The sequence below is a fragment of the Corvus cornix genome, chromosome 9, assembly GCF_000738735.6.
Source record: "Corvus cornix cornix isolate S_Up_H32 chromosome 9, ASM73873v5, whole genome shotgun sequence".
Taxonomy (NCBI): Eukaryota; Metazoa; Chordata; class Aves; order Passeriformes; family Corvidae; genus Corvus; species Corvus cornix.
The window spans coordinates 20,620,434-20,636,742 of record NC_046339.1 but is presented as its reverse complement, the minus strand read 5'-3'; the positions used below and the strand labels follow the sequence as shown (position 1 = coordinate 20,636,742).

At 48.2% G+C, this 16,309-nt stretch overlaps 1 protein-coding gene across 4 annotated transcripts in view; it reads left to right on the top strand.

Annotated features, from left to right (window-relative positions):
* Positions 1 to 364: 364 nt before the first annotated feature.
* Positions 365 to 16,309, top strand: part of ST6GAL1 (ST6 beta-galactoside alpha-2,6-sialyltransferase 1) — a 44,586-nt gene continuing 28,641 nt past the window's right edge. The window contains exons 1-2 of one of the 4 annotated variants that reach the window (XM_039556733.1): positions 365 to 470; positions 14,752 to 14,906. The gene's annotated coding sequence lies outside the window, so the exon portion shown is untranslated. Of the gene's footprint in view, positions 471 to 1,021; positions 1,108 to 14,751; positions 14,907 to 15,805; positions 16,015 to 16,309 lie in introns of those variants that run through there. The other 3 variants (XM_010405439.4, XM_039556734.1, XM_019289521.3) reach the window with 3 other exon arrangements.

Below are 16,309 nucleotides of genomic sequence, written 5' to 3'. Positions count from 1 at the left end.
GGCTCTGCCCCTGTCTGTAACGGGGTACGATCGCTTTTTTGCGCTTTTCCACACAGAGCTCCCGAGCCGGGCGCACAGGGCCGGCGCTGGGGCTGCCACCGAGGGTGCTGCAGGGTGTGGGGCACTTTGTCCCAGCCGCGTGCGGCACCGAGCGAGCCCCCTCGGCTGGGGCTGCGCTCCGCAGCCCGGATGGAGCACCCGGGCTGTGCTGGGGGGCGGCTCGGGGGCTGCTGCTCCCGGGCAGCCGCTCCTCCTCTCCGCAGCTGTGCCGTGAGCGGCGGGAGGATGAGGAGGGTGAGGAGGATGCCCCGTGCCCGCCGAGGCAGCCGGGCTGGCGGCGGCACCTCCCCGCGCGGCGGCCCCCGCCTCCCCCCGCCTCAGCGCTTTAAATGCCTCGGCCGCGGCGGCAACAAAGGCGGGCGGCGGCTGTGAGTGAGGGCCGAGTGAGGGTCGGCGAGGCGGGGCTGGCGGTGAGTGACCGAGGGTCGGTGGTGAGTGAGGGGCAGCGGGGCCGGGCTGGCGGTGAGCGACGGAGGGCCGGCGGTGAACGAGGGGCAGCGGGGCCGGGCTGGCGGTGAATGAGCGACCGAGCGTCGGCGGTGAGCCAGGACTGAGGGGCAGCGGGGTCGCAGGTGCCGCGGGAGGGCGGGAAGGGCCGTGCCCCGCCCGGCCCGGTCCGGTCCCGCCGCCCTCGGGGTCTCGGCTCCGGCGTTAGGCGGCCCCCGGGTGCGAGTGGGCTCCGGTGGGCAGCGTGGGGCGGACGAGCGCCAGCTCCGCTGCGGCGTAACTTCTGTTAATTCTTATTATTTATGTTTATAACCCCATCAGTATAAACTTCTAAGAGCGGCAGATGTGTATGGCCGCGGCTGCCCGGGCTGCCTGCCCCCCCTGCTCCTACTCCTCTCCCCGCCGGGGCTTTGGCAGCACATGGTGGCTGCGGAGCCCGCCCGGTGGCGGCACCGCGGGAGAGAGGATGGGCGGGGGATGAGGCAGACCCCGGCTCCTGCCTTCCTCCGGTTTGTGCTCACCCTCGCCTGAATTTGACAGATCCCTGCTGGCCTGGGTCAGCCCGCAGGGACCCGCGAGTCGTAGCAAGGGATTTACTATGTGAGTAATTTTAGAAGTACCTATATTCGTCTCTAATAGCACACAGCAGGTCAGGCTGCAGAGAGAATAAATAATGTGTAGCGTGTTTTTTGTGCTGCTGCGTACTAGTCTTTCAGGGCAAGTCTCTGTTCCTGCATTTATGAGCCCCCGGTAAATCAGGGCAGTGGATGGGGACCAGGGGGTGAACGAGTGGGAACTGCTGCTGCTTTATGCTGTTTCCATATCTGCTTGCCACAACTGGATCTAATCACTGACAGTGTCAAAACAGAAATAATCTGCAAGGAGAAAGGTGCCATGGGATAGCAGCTGGATGTAGCAGGAGATTTTCTTGGCTGTGAGGGAGTGAGAAACCAGAGCTGCCTATTAATGTGTGAGGAATGAGTCTAACTCTCTCTCTGTGACTCCTTCTTTAGTGGCACACTCACAGGACTGCACTTGCCTAAAGACTGGTAGCTAACCTGGAATAATTTTTCTGAGCTGGGATAACTTTAAATAGATGGGAGTGCTGTGATGCAAGGCTGCATCATCCTCCTGCTCTCAGAGGGGAGTCAGTGGAAGGAGACCCCAGCAGGACGGGGGAAGTGTACATAAGGTGTGTTACCGAGGGGGAAAGGGACAGCTTTCTGTCCTCAGCTTTTGCTGCAAAAACTGAGTATTGTACTGACCTTGGTTGTGCATCCTGGAAAGTTGTCCTCATCTCCTGGTGTTCAGGACAAAATAAGGTAACAAACACTCATCCCTTGTGTTTCATCACAGTGCCCTGGGTCACTGTGTCAGGGAAGGCTGAAGTGGAGCTTTAAATACCTGCGCTCATATAGATAAAAGTGATGCTAAATCTTCCCCAAGAGGAAGAATATTACCAGGAAAAATCTTCCCCAAAAGGCCCCTGGGATGGAGGCCAAGAGTGTCTAATGAGGCAGACTTTTCCTGTTAGCTGCAGTTCTTGATGTGGGAGGGTGAAGGCTTGGGGGCTTGGAGTCAGCTGATGTGGGAATCTCAGCGGGCAGGCAGCCCATCTCCAGGTCTGCTCTGCTCTGGGCAGCTGACTGCCTCACCTGGGCATAAGCGACTGCTCTGGAGGTGATGCAGCTGCTGAGTCGAGACAAATCATCTGTTTTCTTCTGGTTTAGCAGATAAATTGGTTGGATGATGGTGCTGCAGGGATGAGCAGCTCTGTAGTGCCAAGGTGTGTGCTCTGTAGTGTTGGGGACAGGACAGCCATGCAAAGCTGCAGCTTGGCTCCAGATAAATCTATGTGCTGCTTTTCTTTTCTCATTTAATGGTTGCTTCTCTTAGGTAAGCTAAGTACGGTGGAAGGAGTTGTGTTTTGTGGGTTTGTGGGAACATTGGGGGGTCCTCTGCTGAAACGTGTGCCTCTGGCAAAAGTGGTGCGTGGCCTGAAAATTGAGATCAGCACATTAGTGAGTTGCCACATTATCACTGGAGCTGCAGTGCTCAGTTTGGCGTGTATGTGTCTCCTGCTGACAGCAAATGTGGTTAGGTTTCAGGAAAGAGGAATATGTGATCATATCAACTTAATTCCTGGACACAAAAATATTTGTTGATGTGGCTTTGAGCAGGCTACCTGCTCTGGTGGCTGCTGGTTTTGTGCCCTTTAACTTGGTTAAAACCAAAGAGTGGAAATGTAGGTGTATCATCGTTCACGGAGACCTAGTTTTCTAGGGACAAAATAGGTGAGTTACTTAAACCTTGTTTTGCAGTGACTGCTGGCAGAGTCATTTCCTGCAGGAGCTGGGAATACACGAGAGGAATTAGAGGTGCCAGTATGAGATGGGCAGGGGTGGTCTAATGAAGGGCAGAGCAGATGCAGCCAGTAATGTTCTGAATCTTAACTGTCCTTGAGACAGCGGTGCAAGGGAAACTGCTGCAGGAGCAGATTACTGTGTATTCAGAGGCTTATGTCCCTGTGGCCTCTGTCGGAGGACAGGCAGGCGCTGAAGGGCAGCTCTGCGCCGAGGGGGTGTGTCCCCAACACTGCCCACACAGACACCTTAACCAGAGCACTTGGGCAACACAGTCTCACCCAGCTCCTGTCCTGCTCCGGGCTGGAGGAATCAGGGGATAGTAATGGATCAGGTTGTGTTTCCCTTTGCTCTCAAGCTGACTGATGTGGAGGAGATGTTTGAACTCAAGTTCTTTGACTGCCAGTGATTCTCCTCACGCCCTTGCTCTGTTGCATTGACAGTTTTTGGAAGGACAGAAATGGTGCTGCAGAGTCACGGTCCTCGTCCCTTTCCACAGGAGAGGTTCAGTGGTGTGCACAGCTGCTGGTGAAAATGTTGTTTTCCTGTTCTCTACTCAACATTCATAAAGATCAGTGTAAAAGGTCTGACAGAATTGTTTTGATGATCATTTACAAAGTATCCAGACCTTTTCCATAGCCCTCAGATTTTGGAAGAGTGATGTAAATCACAATTCTGCACAGGATTAGCAATCAGAGAGCATTATGAATCAATCTGATGCTTTGTCTTAACCATATAGCCCTTCTTAGAATGCTGACCTACATTTTAGAGCTTTCACTATAACTGCTTCACCAAGGACAGACTTTGCTTCCTAGGGTAAGGTGGCCCAGCTTCTGGACATGTTTGTGTTTGAAGAGCATTCCTGGTGGCTTCAGATGTGCTTGAAGTCTGTGCTGCTTGACTGGGTAGCTTGTCAGTGAAGTGTGAAATACAAGTGGTTCCTTTGAATGTTCTTTTAATTGCAATTGTGCTGCTGAAAAAACTAGGAGATGAACTGAGATGCTTTCTGTATAAAGTGCTCTTAGATGTTGAGCCAGCAGGGATCATCGTTATCAGATCCTCTAATCACTTGTGTGATTAAAAACCTTGGGAAATCTTATATGATTGAGCCACTTGCTATTAGGTAAAAATGAAGGTTTATTGCCTTTCTGAATGTGTGCTGCAGCTCAGCCTTTAGTGAGATGTGAACCTGAAGCTTCTGTAAAATCTCTCCCTGTGGGTCACTGATGGCACTGAATGTGAATGCACATCTGCTTTTTCCACTTGCAGGTGAGTTTTCCTGCTGATTCCCCGAATGACGAAGTGAACGATGATTAAAAGGAGAGTCCAGAACCGTGTCTGCAAAGCAGTGACTTGGCTGATTTAAAGCAGCACTTAAGCCGATTTCTACCTGTCATTATGATTTCAGCTCTGCAGGATAGATTCTTTGCTTTGAAGGACTCTGGGAAGCAAGGAGAAGTGTGTGTACTGGTGTGCGTGTGCTTCCCAGCATGTACCAGTAGCATGGGCCATGGTAAAGGTCCTTCCAGGTGGAGTGTGTGTACAGCAGCATGTTCATGTGCAGATCTTGGGTATGGGACATAATTTGTTTCTATGAGTGTCCAGGAGCTCTGTCTGTGAAATCAGAGCAGAGGAGGTCATTCCTGTAGTTTTTTGTCTCAGCAGGCTCCAAGCGGTGCCTTTGCCTAGCTTGGGTTTGCTGGTCCCTCTGCAGAATTTGGAAACTGCCTGGGGTGCTTGGCTTGGGATGTCTGAAATTAAGAGCTCTGCCACAAAGTCATCCAATGGTCTTGAATGTTTAGTTGTGGTCTGTTGCTCACAAGTTCTCGCAACCTCTGCTCTCAGAGGTTGATGTAGAAAGCTGCAACACAGCATCTTGCTGTTTCTTTTTCTATAAATAGCTGAAATAAAAAGGTCTGTTTGCACATAATATCCCTCCTTCTAACAACAGGATGCTGAAGTGCAGGAGGCCTCTGCTTTTCTACCTTGCCTCCTGTGCCCCAGACCCCTTTGCCGGGAAACGGTGTGTCTGTACAGGCAGAAGAGAGCTCTGTGCCAGACTCTGCTAACGTTTCTCTGTGCTCCTGATGTGTGTTAGCTCTGGGAACAGGCAGCTACTGAAAATGAGCTAAGCAAAGCTGCTCCTGGTACCTCAGTGCTGCTGAGGAAGTGGAGAACCTGAATGCACCCAGCACAGGATGCCAATCTGTCTGGCTGTACATCCCATACTGATCCCTGGTCACTGGTGGGTGTTTGTCACAGAGCTTGTGCCTGGGACTCCCAGAGCTGATGGAAACTGGGAACAAGCTAATGCTCCCTTCATAAATGTTGCATCCATTCTGCTTACAGTGGCTGCAGCAGTTTGGATTTTCAGCTGTAAAATTTTGCAGAAAAATAGAAGTTGTTTACAGCAGTGATTAATTTTTTAATATGCATTTGTGTCTTTGTGGTACAGTGTTTGCTGATTAGGAAATCAAAGGGGTTCCAATCAACCTGATTGTGTTCAGTGGATTTTCTACAAGTACCCTGTGTGTGCCAGCAGAGTCCCAAGTGTGTGGGGAGAATGTGATGACCCTCACTGGGATGGAATGACAATAGAAAATGCCACAGCAGTTGTGCAGCAATGACAGCTTTCTAAAATGGATCTCCTGGGGACTAAAAGACATCTGTGGTCCTGGTTTCCCCCTGCTAATCTCAAGGACCTGTTTTTACCTTGAAATAACATTTAATGCACAACATCAGAATAATGACTTTTTTGTTCTAAATTTCTTTGCAAGACAGAATCCTTAGGAAAGGCTGCAAGCAGAGCTCTGTTGCCTGAGCTGCTCTCTTCTGAAGGCACAGAGCATCCCAGAAGCAATTAGTTTGTATCTTAAATGAATAAATTATTAAAGAAACTTCTCAGAGAAGATGCCTTCATGCTGTGAGTCGCATTGCCTAACAAGACTGAAAATTTGAGTGTGATCCTTTGTTAACTAAGTTGGGTTAATGTTTATTTATTTAGTTGATTTTAGTTTTTATCTCCTTCCATCACAGTTTGGTTCTTCCTAAATTCAAGATTTTACTTTGGTACAGGGATGGATGATCACTGTGTTTATTCTTGGTTATCCCTGTGACCTGACTGTGGTCCTGCTATTCTTTGTGCTTGCATGGGGTCTTAAGGAAATTAAAAATTTAGGTGTACAAGATTGTAATTGATGGGATAAAAATCTCCTTGTTGGTCTTGTGAGACCCCACCTGGAGGGCTGCATCCACCAGGTCTGGGGTCCCCAGCACAGAAGGACTTTGGCCTCTTGGAGCGAGTCCAGAAGAGGCCACCAGGATTCTTAGAGGGATGGAGCACCTTTCCTGTGAGGAAAGGCTGAGAGAATTGGGTTTGTTCAGCCTGAAAAAAGGAGGGGCTGAGGGTAACATAACTGGGACCTTCCAGTGCTTGAAGGGAGCCCTCAGGAAAGATGGAGAGGGACTATTTACAAGAGCCTGGAGGGACAGGTCAAAGAGAAATGGCTTCAAACTGACAGAGAAAAAATTCTTCCCTGTGAGGGTGGTGAGGCACTGGAACAGATTGCCCAGTGAAGTTGTGGATGCCCCATCCCTGGAGGTGTTAAGGCCAGGTTGGATGGGCTTGGAGCAACCTGGGATAGTGCAAGGTATCCCTGCCTGTGGCAGGGGGTTGGAACGAGATGATCTTTAAAGTCTCTTCCAACCCAAAACTTTCTATGATGATTCTATGATACTTTCTATTTTTTGGGTTGCTTACATTTTTATATAAATTTATATTTGTACTTCTTCAGCTCTTATTTCTCCAGCAGAGGTTCAGTGTAAATAATTGTCAGGGAGTTGGGCACTTTGTAAGTGAAGTCCATTAGCAGAAATGTAGCAAAAATGGAAAAGTTGTGCTCTGGCTTCTCTGGGCTGGTATTTCACAGGCAAGTCTGACTAATACTTTACATGTTTTATAAGAGTCTGGAAGGTGCTGGATGGATTTTGCTCTCATCCACATGATGGTATCTGTGAATATGAAGCTTGTTTTCCATTAACAGGTGTTCTTGCAGTTTTCCACATAAGCATTTTCCACAAATGCTTATGTCCATGAGAGTGTTGCTTTCTTGGGAAGATCATAATAGAGTGACTGATTGTGTCTTAACAAATTTCTTTCATAGCTTGATAATGTATATTTTGTGAAGTCTGTAGCTGCATGGGGAGCTGCCTTGCACCTTTCTGAACAGAACCCATTGTGGTGGGGAAGTAAGTGATGTGTTAGGACTTGCCTCCAACAAATACTGCAGGGGCAGGTTTCAGTTGGACAGGGATGGCATTCATGGTGAAGGAATTGAGAACAGAGATGAAACAGTCCCAAGCATACATTTTAGTATTGGGGGCAGGGGGATTTCCAAAGGCAAAAATGGAATTGATAGAAATAAGCGTTGCTTGTGCCTGTGACATGAAAGGGTATTTTTGGAGATGTGGGAGTCCCCAGTTGGAGAGGAAGGAAGAGCAACGGCTGGAATGCCTTGTGTGATGGGTTTCTGCTAATGGGACAAAGTGAGGGATCACTGGCATTTTTAGGCTCTTCAAATTTAATTTAATGTGTGTTTAAAGAATAGCTGTGTTGAATCCTGCAGACTGAGCAGTTACCTGTGGATTGAGGAGTCTGAAAAAGTGATGGAGCCTTGGTGTTGGGCAGTGGTTCCATGTCCTGTGTGCATGGACCACTGCCAGGCTGCCTGCTTTAACAGAGAGGTCAGAACAGTGCAGAGAGGTGGGGGAACTGCATGGATGGGATGTAATTTTCTGTAGATTTATCTGCTGATTTTCAGAGCAGTTGCTACTTGTCTCTTCTGTTTTATTCTTTTATAACATAGCATGGGTGTGGAGTGGCAATTATTTTAGGTTCTGTGGATGTGGCTCAGCAATTTCAAATGTGGTTAGAAGTGTGTTTTTAAAAATTGAGGTGAACTCCTTAAAGTCTGCACCTGGGGTAACAGTCAAATTAATTTTCAAGTGTGATATAGATCCCCTCTCCCTTTCCAGTCTCAGTTTTGGAAACTTTTTACCACTTTGTAAATGACTTTGCAAAACACCCATCTCTTTCAGATGAACTACATGTTCTAAGGTTACGAAGTTTGCTTAGTTACTAGGGGAGTACAGTTGGGTAACTATTTTATTAGATATTCATGGATGGATTGTTTAATTAGATGATCATATGCAATCTAAGGAGAAAAATTCAGAAAGGTTAATTAAGGAATGGTTAGAAAATTTGATGTCAGAAATGGTGTTAAGTTTCAGCATGGACCATCTTAATTAAAATTTGTTTAGTTCATCCTGGAAGTGAATGGAAATTAAGGAAATTTAAGCTTAGATAGCTACAGATGTGGGAGTGTACCAAGGTAATTAATGCATATTAACTCATACTTTTAAAATTAATTTCTGGCATTAATTTGGCTTGATTTTTCCCATCTGTCTTCACACAGACAACACTCTGGAAGCCTCACTTATTTGAGGTATTGCAGAAATGCCTTTTTTCTCCCCGCTATTCCTTTGCGATCTCTGCGCTGAGATTTTACGCTGGGCGAGGACAGCTAGTCGAGCCCTGCCGGTGATGTTTCAAATGCTTAATCGTGCACCTAAACATTGTCTTACTGCTGCCAGCGCTTCGCATCTGTGCGGTGTTCTCAGGCGTGAAGGTCACGTCCTGCCACACGTGCACCGCAGCCCCTCGGTGGGGTGGCTGCCTCCGAGGCTGCGGGGCAGGAAAGGGGCGGCTCTGGCTCTTCTCGTGGCTCAGCTCCGCGCAGCCGAGCCCTGGACCGCCCGTGTTCCAGAGCCCGTCTCAGCAGCGCTCAGCCTGCTCAGCATCTCGGCCGGGAGCCGATCGGGGGCTGGGCTGAGCTGAGAGAACCAGTCGCTGCTGTCAGAAGATCCCTGCTTTTCCTTCCTACGTTCTGCCCACGTGGATTTCCCCTGGTTGCTGTAACTCCCTGATCTGGAAGAAAACAAACACGGGGTGTGGTTAAACGCTGCACAGGGCTCCGAGTAAGTGGGGGGAACAGCTGTGAGCGTGTTGCCAGCCCCCCACATTCCCCTGGGTGTGCAGCCCCAGCTCGTGCTGTTCTTGGCCAGCTGATGCTGTAGACTGTGGGATGGTGATGATGACTTTTGGAGAGCGTGGGCTATGATGGCTGCCCTAAGCCCACCTGCCAGGGTTTCACTAACCACAGGTTATGCTGGTGGGAAGGGGTTTTTGGCTTGCTTTTTCCATCACTGGCTGTTTTTCTGAAGTGAAAAGCTCAGGCTGGGTGAGAAGGTGATCATATCCTGCTTCTCCTCATCTGAGATTGGCCCACAGGCATGTTTTAATGCTGTGTCTTACAATCTTGAAGTTGTTTTAGAGCATTTCCTTTGTCCACATTCCTGGCTAGCTTTCTCATCCTTCCAGTATTGCTCCTTCTAGCCCCTTTCTGCTCCTGCCAGATTCCTAAGCAGCCACGTCTTAGACAGCTTTGGGTCTCTCTGGTCCTCGAGCATCTTTTAGCCCTTCCACATCCTTGGCCTTCTTTCCCTTCGGTTTCATGAAAACAAACTCCTGGGAAAAAAAATCCCAAACCAAAAATACCACCACAAGAACCCCTACCCACTCTCCAAATGTCCAAATACATTCTGCCTCTTTTCTCTGTAGTTGCACTTATTATTTTTCACAAAACTGAATTTAGCTGTTGGTGTTATCAGTAGTTCTAATGAAATTTTTTATAGCCAGTTACCAGGAGACTATTAGCTGTGTGTTTATGTCAATAAGTAGGTATAATGGTTCAGAGCAGATGAGCTGCAAAAACTACCCCCTTATAAAAGGCCTGTGGAGAAGTTAATTTAGTGTTGCTTACTGGAGAAAGAGAATCTTTAGCTCTGGTTTGGGGAGGAGGATCAGGTAAGTTCAGTTCATCTTGAGTAAAATGGGTTTGAACTGGAAATGTTGGTCTTTGCAATACCCGGGGTAAGCAATGAGAAACTTCTGAGTTGGTAGGTGTGGAAGAAGGGTCCTGCTGGGGCATTGCTGGGACAAGACTGTGGCTGGGTGAGAGACTGGATCAGCCATAACCTGCACAGGTCATCTCTCTCCATGGCCATGGAATAGCTCCTGCTTGAGCTGTGGCTGGGGAGGTTAGCTGTGCCCCTGTTGCTGCATTGTATCCTGGTGATGTGTGGGAGACCAAGTCCTGCTTCAGCTTGCCTTGCAACAGGTGAGTTTCTCTGTTCCTGGGAACAAAGCGCAATAGCAGGGGATTTCCCCTCTAGGGTATCCTGATAATGTCCTGATAACTGAGTGTGTCTCTCCCCAGGCCTGTGGCCAACCTAGCAATCACTAACTGGATTTTCAATTCCTGCCCTTGAGGCTGTACCCTGTTCTGGGTAGCAGAGTTTAAGGTCTGGCAGCAGTGATCACATCAATCTCAGATGACTAAGGCACTGCTCAAGTGCCTTTGCTGCTCTCTGTGTCCTTGGTTCCCGAGCTTCTTTTCTGCAGAAGGTATGTTTTTGGGTTTCTTTGTCTTCTGTGGTGCTGCTGAAGGCACAGTATTTGCACAGAGCCAATTCCTCTGAGATGATGATCATTCTTCTGCTTAAGCACAAGCTGCCAACTTACAGAATTAATTGCCAGTGGTCTGCAGTAGCCCTTGACTTGTCCTAGAATTTGCTTTAATAAAAGGGAATGGATCTTTAATGAAAGTGGAAGGACTTCTGTATTTTCCCTGGAAATACAGAAGAGGTTGCAGAGCCAGGCTCTCAGAAGGCAGGACAGCTTTTAAGTTATACAGCTCAAATCTGACTTGTGTGTGTGCTGCAGGTTCTGATTGCATGATTCCACAGCTGCTGCTTGGCTTGATGCTGCCTTGCTCATTGTGCATAACTGATCTGTATTTGTGGTTGTTTGGGGGGGGTTTTATTTTCCTTTTTGCAGCTCTGAGGTTGTGCTTTACTTGTGTACTTAAGCCCTGCCTCAAGGACAGAAACACAAGTTTTCCAATATGCTCCTCTGTGGTGCTGCTCACAAATATCCGAGCAGCTGCAGTTCATGGTGTGTTTGTGGGAAAGCAGCTCTGTAAATGGGGAGCTGAGGCATGCACAGGGTACTCAGCCAGTTTTGGGTGCTCTTCTGGGAAGCTGCCAGGAATTCTCTCCTCTTAATTTCTGATGTCCATGAAATGGAGTTCTGTGGCTGAGAGCTTAGCCCATGTGCAGACCTGATCATGAGTCTGTCCTTGTGCAAGGGTCAGGCAACAAGGGATGCGAGAAGTTTATTTTAAGGTTTGTTTGATTTCACAGCAACTGTAAAGGAACCAAAGCAGGAATCACTTCCTTGTCAGCATTGGTTTGCCTCTCCCAAGACTTTATCTGGCTTTTGTGCCTTACTTACTACACCTTAAAAAAAAAAATTATTGAAAAAAACCTCACCCATGTAGAATGTTATTTCAGTGCTGTCATTCAGTGAATGCTTCTGCTGTGTGAAAGGAGTATGCTGTGACAAAAGGAGGGGCAGGATTATAATGTCCTTCTTTTGTGTTTTATGGATAGAGGAGAGGGCTGGGCTCCTAAGTCCACCACATAGGCTCATCCTGCTTGAATGATCAACAGACAGTGCTAATGAAACATTGTCCTCCCTATGGACCCTCGGTGGGGAGGATAGGCTGTGCAGACATGATTTGTTGGCTGGTTGGCACCAGTAGCCAGGGGAGCCATGGGCTCTGCCAGTGGCCCAAGAGCAAGTATTTGCTCCAGTCATTGCTCCTCCTCAAGCTTGTTCTCAGCCTACCTTCCAGTCCTTGCCTTAGTTGTCTTCATGGATGAGTCCTGGTCTGAAGCTCTTTGGTGTCTCATTCCATTTCTTGTCTGAGATGTTGTCTGGGTTTCACATCCCACTCCCCTGTGTCTGGTAGACCTGCCCCATCCTGGCTTCTTTATTCCTCACATCTTCTCATCTTGCTGATGTGACCAGAGGGTGCAGCTGTCCCTGCCAGTGGTGGCATTGTTCGTGTCCCTGCTCCCCAGCCAGTGTCTGTGCCTTCCCAGCCATGCTTGCCCTCATCTGAGCCTCTGTGTTGTGAGGCCTGGGGGCATTCCTGGCTGGTGCTCTGCAAAGGCTTTAATGATTTTCCATTTAATTGTGATTAACCTGACAGGCAGAGCTTTGATTATTGCATTCTGGAAGAGTTGTGGTGGCAAGATTTCTAACTTTGGGATGAATCAGCATTAACAATTAAGCAATAAACAAACACCATTTCTTTTACAAGACGACAGACAGCAGGATGTTTTCCAATGCCAAAGCATCCATCAGGCTATTGGTTATGCTGTAGCTGGTAAGGTGGGAAGGAGAAATAGTTCCTCACTGTAGAAAGAAGATAAGTCATAAGTCTCCATTGACTGCCAGTGGGAGGGATGCTGAATGACAGAGGAGGCAGTTGCCTCCTCCTCCTGGTCCCACAGGCTGGTGATTACTGGCCATTAGTGCAGAGACCTGTCACACTGGAGCCTGGATGTTACTAGAGTGTATTAAATCCCTTCAGGCAGACAAACTCACCTGGATTGGTACTTAATATTCAGGATCTTTCCAAATAGATCCTCTGTTTCAGGAGGGGAGAAGAATTAATGATAAATTAATGAAAACTTTTACATTTCTGAAATAGTTGGTAATTATGGGCCCCTACTTAACCTTGTCATCTTTCAAGATATTGTCTCTTTTAGTAATTATCTGCTTGTATTCCTGATGGGGAAACTTGCAGTGTAGAAATGTTGTGCTGATGAATTTCTCAAACTCTGGTTTGACCCGAAGGCAAGGAGACCTGATCACTCTTGTGCTCATGGCTTTCAAGCTCTGCCAAGGGACCCTGCCCACCCTGCAGCTGGTGGCTCTCAGTACCCAGCATAGGCTCTGTGCACAATCTGGAGGGTGCTGGGCTGTCAGAGGTGTTCCTAAGCAGGCACTCTTGCTGTCCTGCTTTGGTGAGGGGCACATCCTTGATCCTTTTGCCTCCCAGAGATGCTGGTGAATATTTTTGAGCATTTTGCCCTGTTAGCCGGAAGGAGTGGGTGGATGGCTGGGAAGCTCCCTTGGCCCCAACTTGGCTGCTGTGCTTCCTCTTACGGCTCTGTGCCTGCCCAGGTTCTGCCACGGCAGAGGTTGCATTGCCTCTGGTGGCACCTCGGGGCTCACTTTCCAGTCATGTATCAAGGCAGACTTCAGCAGGGAGCAGGTAGCCAGGGGTGGATTGTTGTATGTTTTTAAAACTGCTGTCCCTGAAGAAGTGCTGCCTGACTGGACAACCAGTGTGCCAGGCTTCTTCAATTGTCTGTGCTTCTCTGCATCCCTTTTATCTCCTGTTTGCATCTTTTTTCTCACTTAAATGCACCCTTTCTGCAGGCCACAAAGTCTGGTGGGAACACAGCCTGCAGCAAGGGGATCCTGTTGAGCTTGCAGGCCAGGGACTTCCTAGCCTGGCATGTAAATGTGCTGGGGCTCTGGCTCACCATGACTCATTCAGCCTTCCTGGACTGCCTTACAGCTCTCCTGGGGTCTGCCTGTCTAGATTTCCTCACTTGCTGTGATGGCTGACCCCTTGCTCAGTGAGGTGCTTCTCAAAGATGCACCTATGCTGAGGTACTGCTGCAGGCTGGCAAACACAAAGAATGTTATTTTTCAGTCTAGCAGATAGTTGTTTCTTTTTTTTCTCGTTTGACCTAACCCTCAAGTATCATTCTAGTTTCACTCAGTCTCACCCGGCAGGAAACTTCACCAGCCTGTGCTGGTGGGACCTCAGTGCTCGTGATAGGGCATTGTGTGCTAATGTCTCTTTGCATGAGCAGCAGCACCCCTCGTTTTAATATCTTCCTCCTTTCTTGCTTTTTACTCTCTTTTTCCCCATCTTCCTCCTTTTCTTCATCACACAAAATGTATAAAACCTAAGCTTACTTTTTCCCCACTGTTTTCCCTCCCTTGCTGTGGTGTGCTGCTATGGGTTAGGGTCCTTGGATGGTTCAAGCTGTCAGTAATTTGGGATATGGACATCTTGAGACCTCTTACTAAACTGTTAAGTGCTTGGGCTCCCTACTGAGAGCAGAAAGCTGAGCTGCTGGACTCGGGGTGGAACATATGCCAGGCCATGCACATACACTGGAAACTTGCCCAGGGCAGGATAATTAGGGGAGCCAGTGTTTCCTCAAGCGGACTGTGTGCTCTTGCTTGCTAAACAGTCTTGTGATTAATATCTTATTTAAGAGGATTTTAGGACATGTGCTGCAGTTACACTGAGTTTCTTTTAGAAGTAGGGGAGAGGTTAGAAATAGAAGCTCTGTTAAGGCTCTTTTGTGTTTCCAGCAAAGGTCATCAGGTAATTGCAGTGCATCGCTACTCCATCGTGTCAGAGTAGGTAGTAGGTTTTGCTATGGATAGTTCAGTGGGAGAAGGATCCTTGAAGGGCTTTGCACATATTTTTGTACAGGCTGCATTCTTAAGATCTCCTTAGAACCATCCTCCAACACAAAGGGTGAGTTCTTCTGCCCTGATGTCAGCATTACCAACTCACCCTGGCTCCTGCCATTAGACTCTGGCGAGTTCTGCAGCCAGCAGGTGTTCACCAGCAGATTTTGTCTTCAAAACAAGGCTCTATGTGCTGTTTTACTCAAGTAATGTTTCAAGATGTCACCAGCTTGATTGTTGGCCTTATCCAGGACACACGGTGTGGACACAGCACTCTCCGCATGCTCTGGGTGTTTCTGTGCCACTGCTGATTTGCTGTGTGGTCCCAGCTGGTGGCTGTAGTCTCCTGTCCAGTGTTTCTGACCAGTCTGATGTGGCGGTCTAACGTCTTCGCCTTAATTTCTTTCCTAGGCTAGAGGGGGACATGGGAGCGTGAAGAATTGCATGGAGAGCACTGATGTGCTGCCTGCAGTGGCATCTCCTACAGATCTTACGTGGCAATCTGCTGCTGCCTGGAAGGGATTGACAGGAACCTCTGTGGACAGCAAAGGAACCTGGAGATGAAGGTGATGATCATGGATCTTCCTATTTTTTTTTCCCTGCCCCCTTTTTCGCTTACACATGTCTGCAGCAAGAGCAAGGCTGCTGTCAATGTGACAGGGCCACAGACATTGAGGCACTGCTGTTTGCACTGAGGCTGTCTCATGTTACATGCAGAGTTGGGAGGATGGTAAAGAAAACAGGGAGGGTTCCCTGATACTCCCTTAGCAACTATCCTGTATTTCTCTTTAAAGTGAAATAAAACATATATTCTGCTTCTTGTGGGAGCCCTTGTAGAAGCTGATGCGTATTGGTTGTGCACCAGAGATAAGAGTCTGATATCCAGTGTTTATTATGACTTGCATAAAATAAATATGAGATGTGTACTGGGGCTCATTTTGGTAAGGGCTTTCTGTGAAACCCTTTGGGGACATTGCCTTTGGCTCTAGGTTAGAGTAATTAGCTGCCTACTTACACAGCTGACCTCTGCTGATCATGCCTGAAGTGCTTTTGTTGGTGGTGCCACTACTTTCCCTACCACTCTTCCCCACTGGCATCCTGCCCCTTATCACAGCACTGCAGTCCTTTGGCTGTTGCCCTCCGGGATGATGAGTATCATGTGAGCCATTGCAGTGACTATTGCTGGTGCTGGAGCCTCCATTTTTCTCTCATGCATGGGAAAGCTAACTTGGTAGAAAGCATTTTTAGAGGCAACTGCAAATGTAAGTATTGGGTTTATGGCTGTTTTCACGCATGAAGAAGGTTTGGGAGGACCTCATTGTACAGCTGCTTCTGTAAATGTTTAACTTGCTGGCATCAAGAGTGCCAGCTGTTGCTCTTTACTTCCTCTTCTGCTGGAAACATGCTAATGTCCTCTCCTCCACTTAAAACCTGATCTTTAATATGGAAAATGCACCACCCTTTCTTACTTTCTGGCTGAGCAACACTTCTCTCTCCCAGAGTTGTGTTACCTTTAGCATTGCAAACTGTAATGCTTGGGCATGGGTGGTGGAGTTCCAGCAGCTTGCCTGCCTGGGGTCTGCTGAACTTCCAGTCCCAAAGAGGGCAGAGAGCAGCCAAAATCTGCACAGAGGTCAAGACAGCTGTATGGAGCCTGGGGAGCATTGGCAGGAGGTAGGTGAGTGGAAAAGAAAAAGCATGGCCCATTGCCTTGGACATCTCTGGCAGCTGCTCTTTTCATGGGGAAGGAAGAAAACTACACTGGAGACAGCTTGATTTCTGGTTAGGTGGGATTGGGTGGAGAATAAAGGATTAAAGAAGCAGGTCAGCCATGGAGCTCTTCTGCTGCAAAACTTCTTGGTTTTGGTTGTTGCACAGAAACAAGGGGTTTTTAGTTCTGTTTTTCTTCCTTGTTCCTCTGTGGAAATCCTCTCCTCGCTGGAAAAAGATGTGACTTGGGATGTGATGC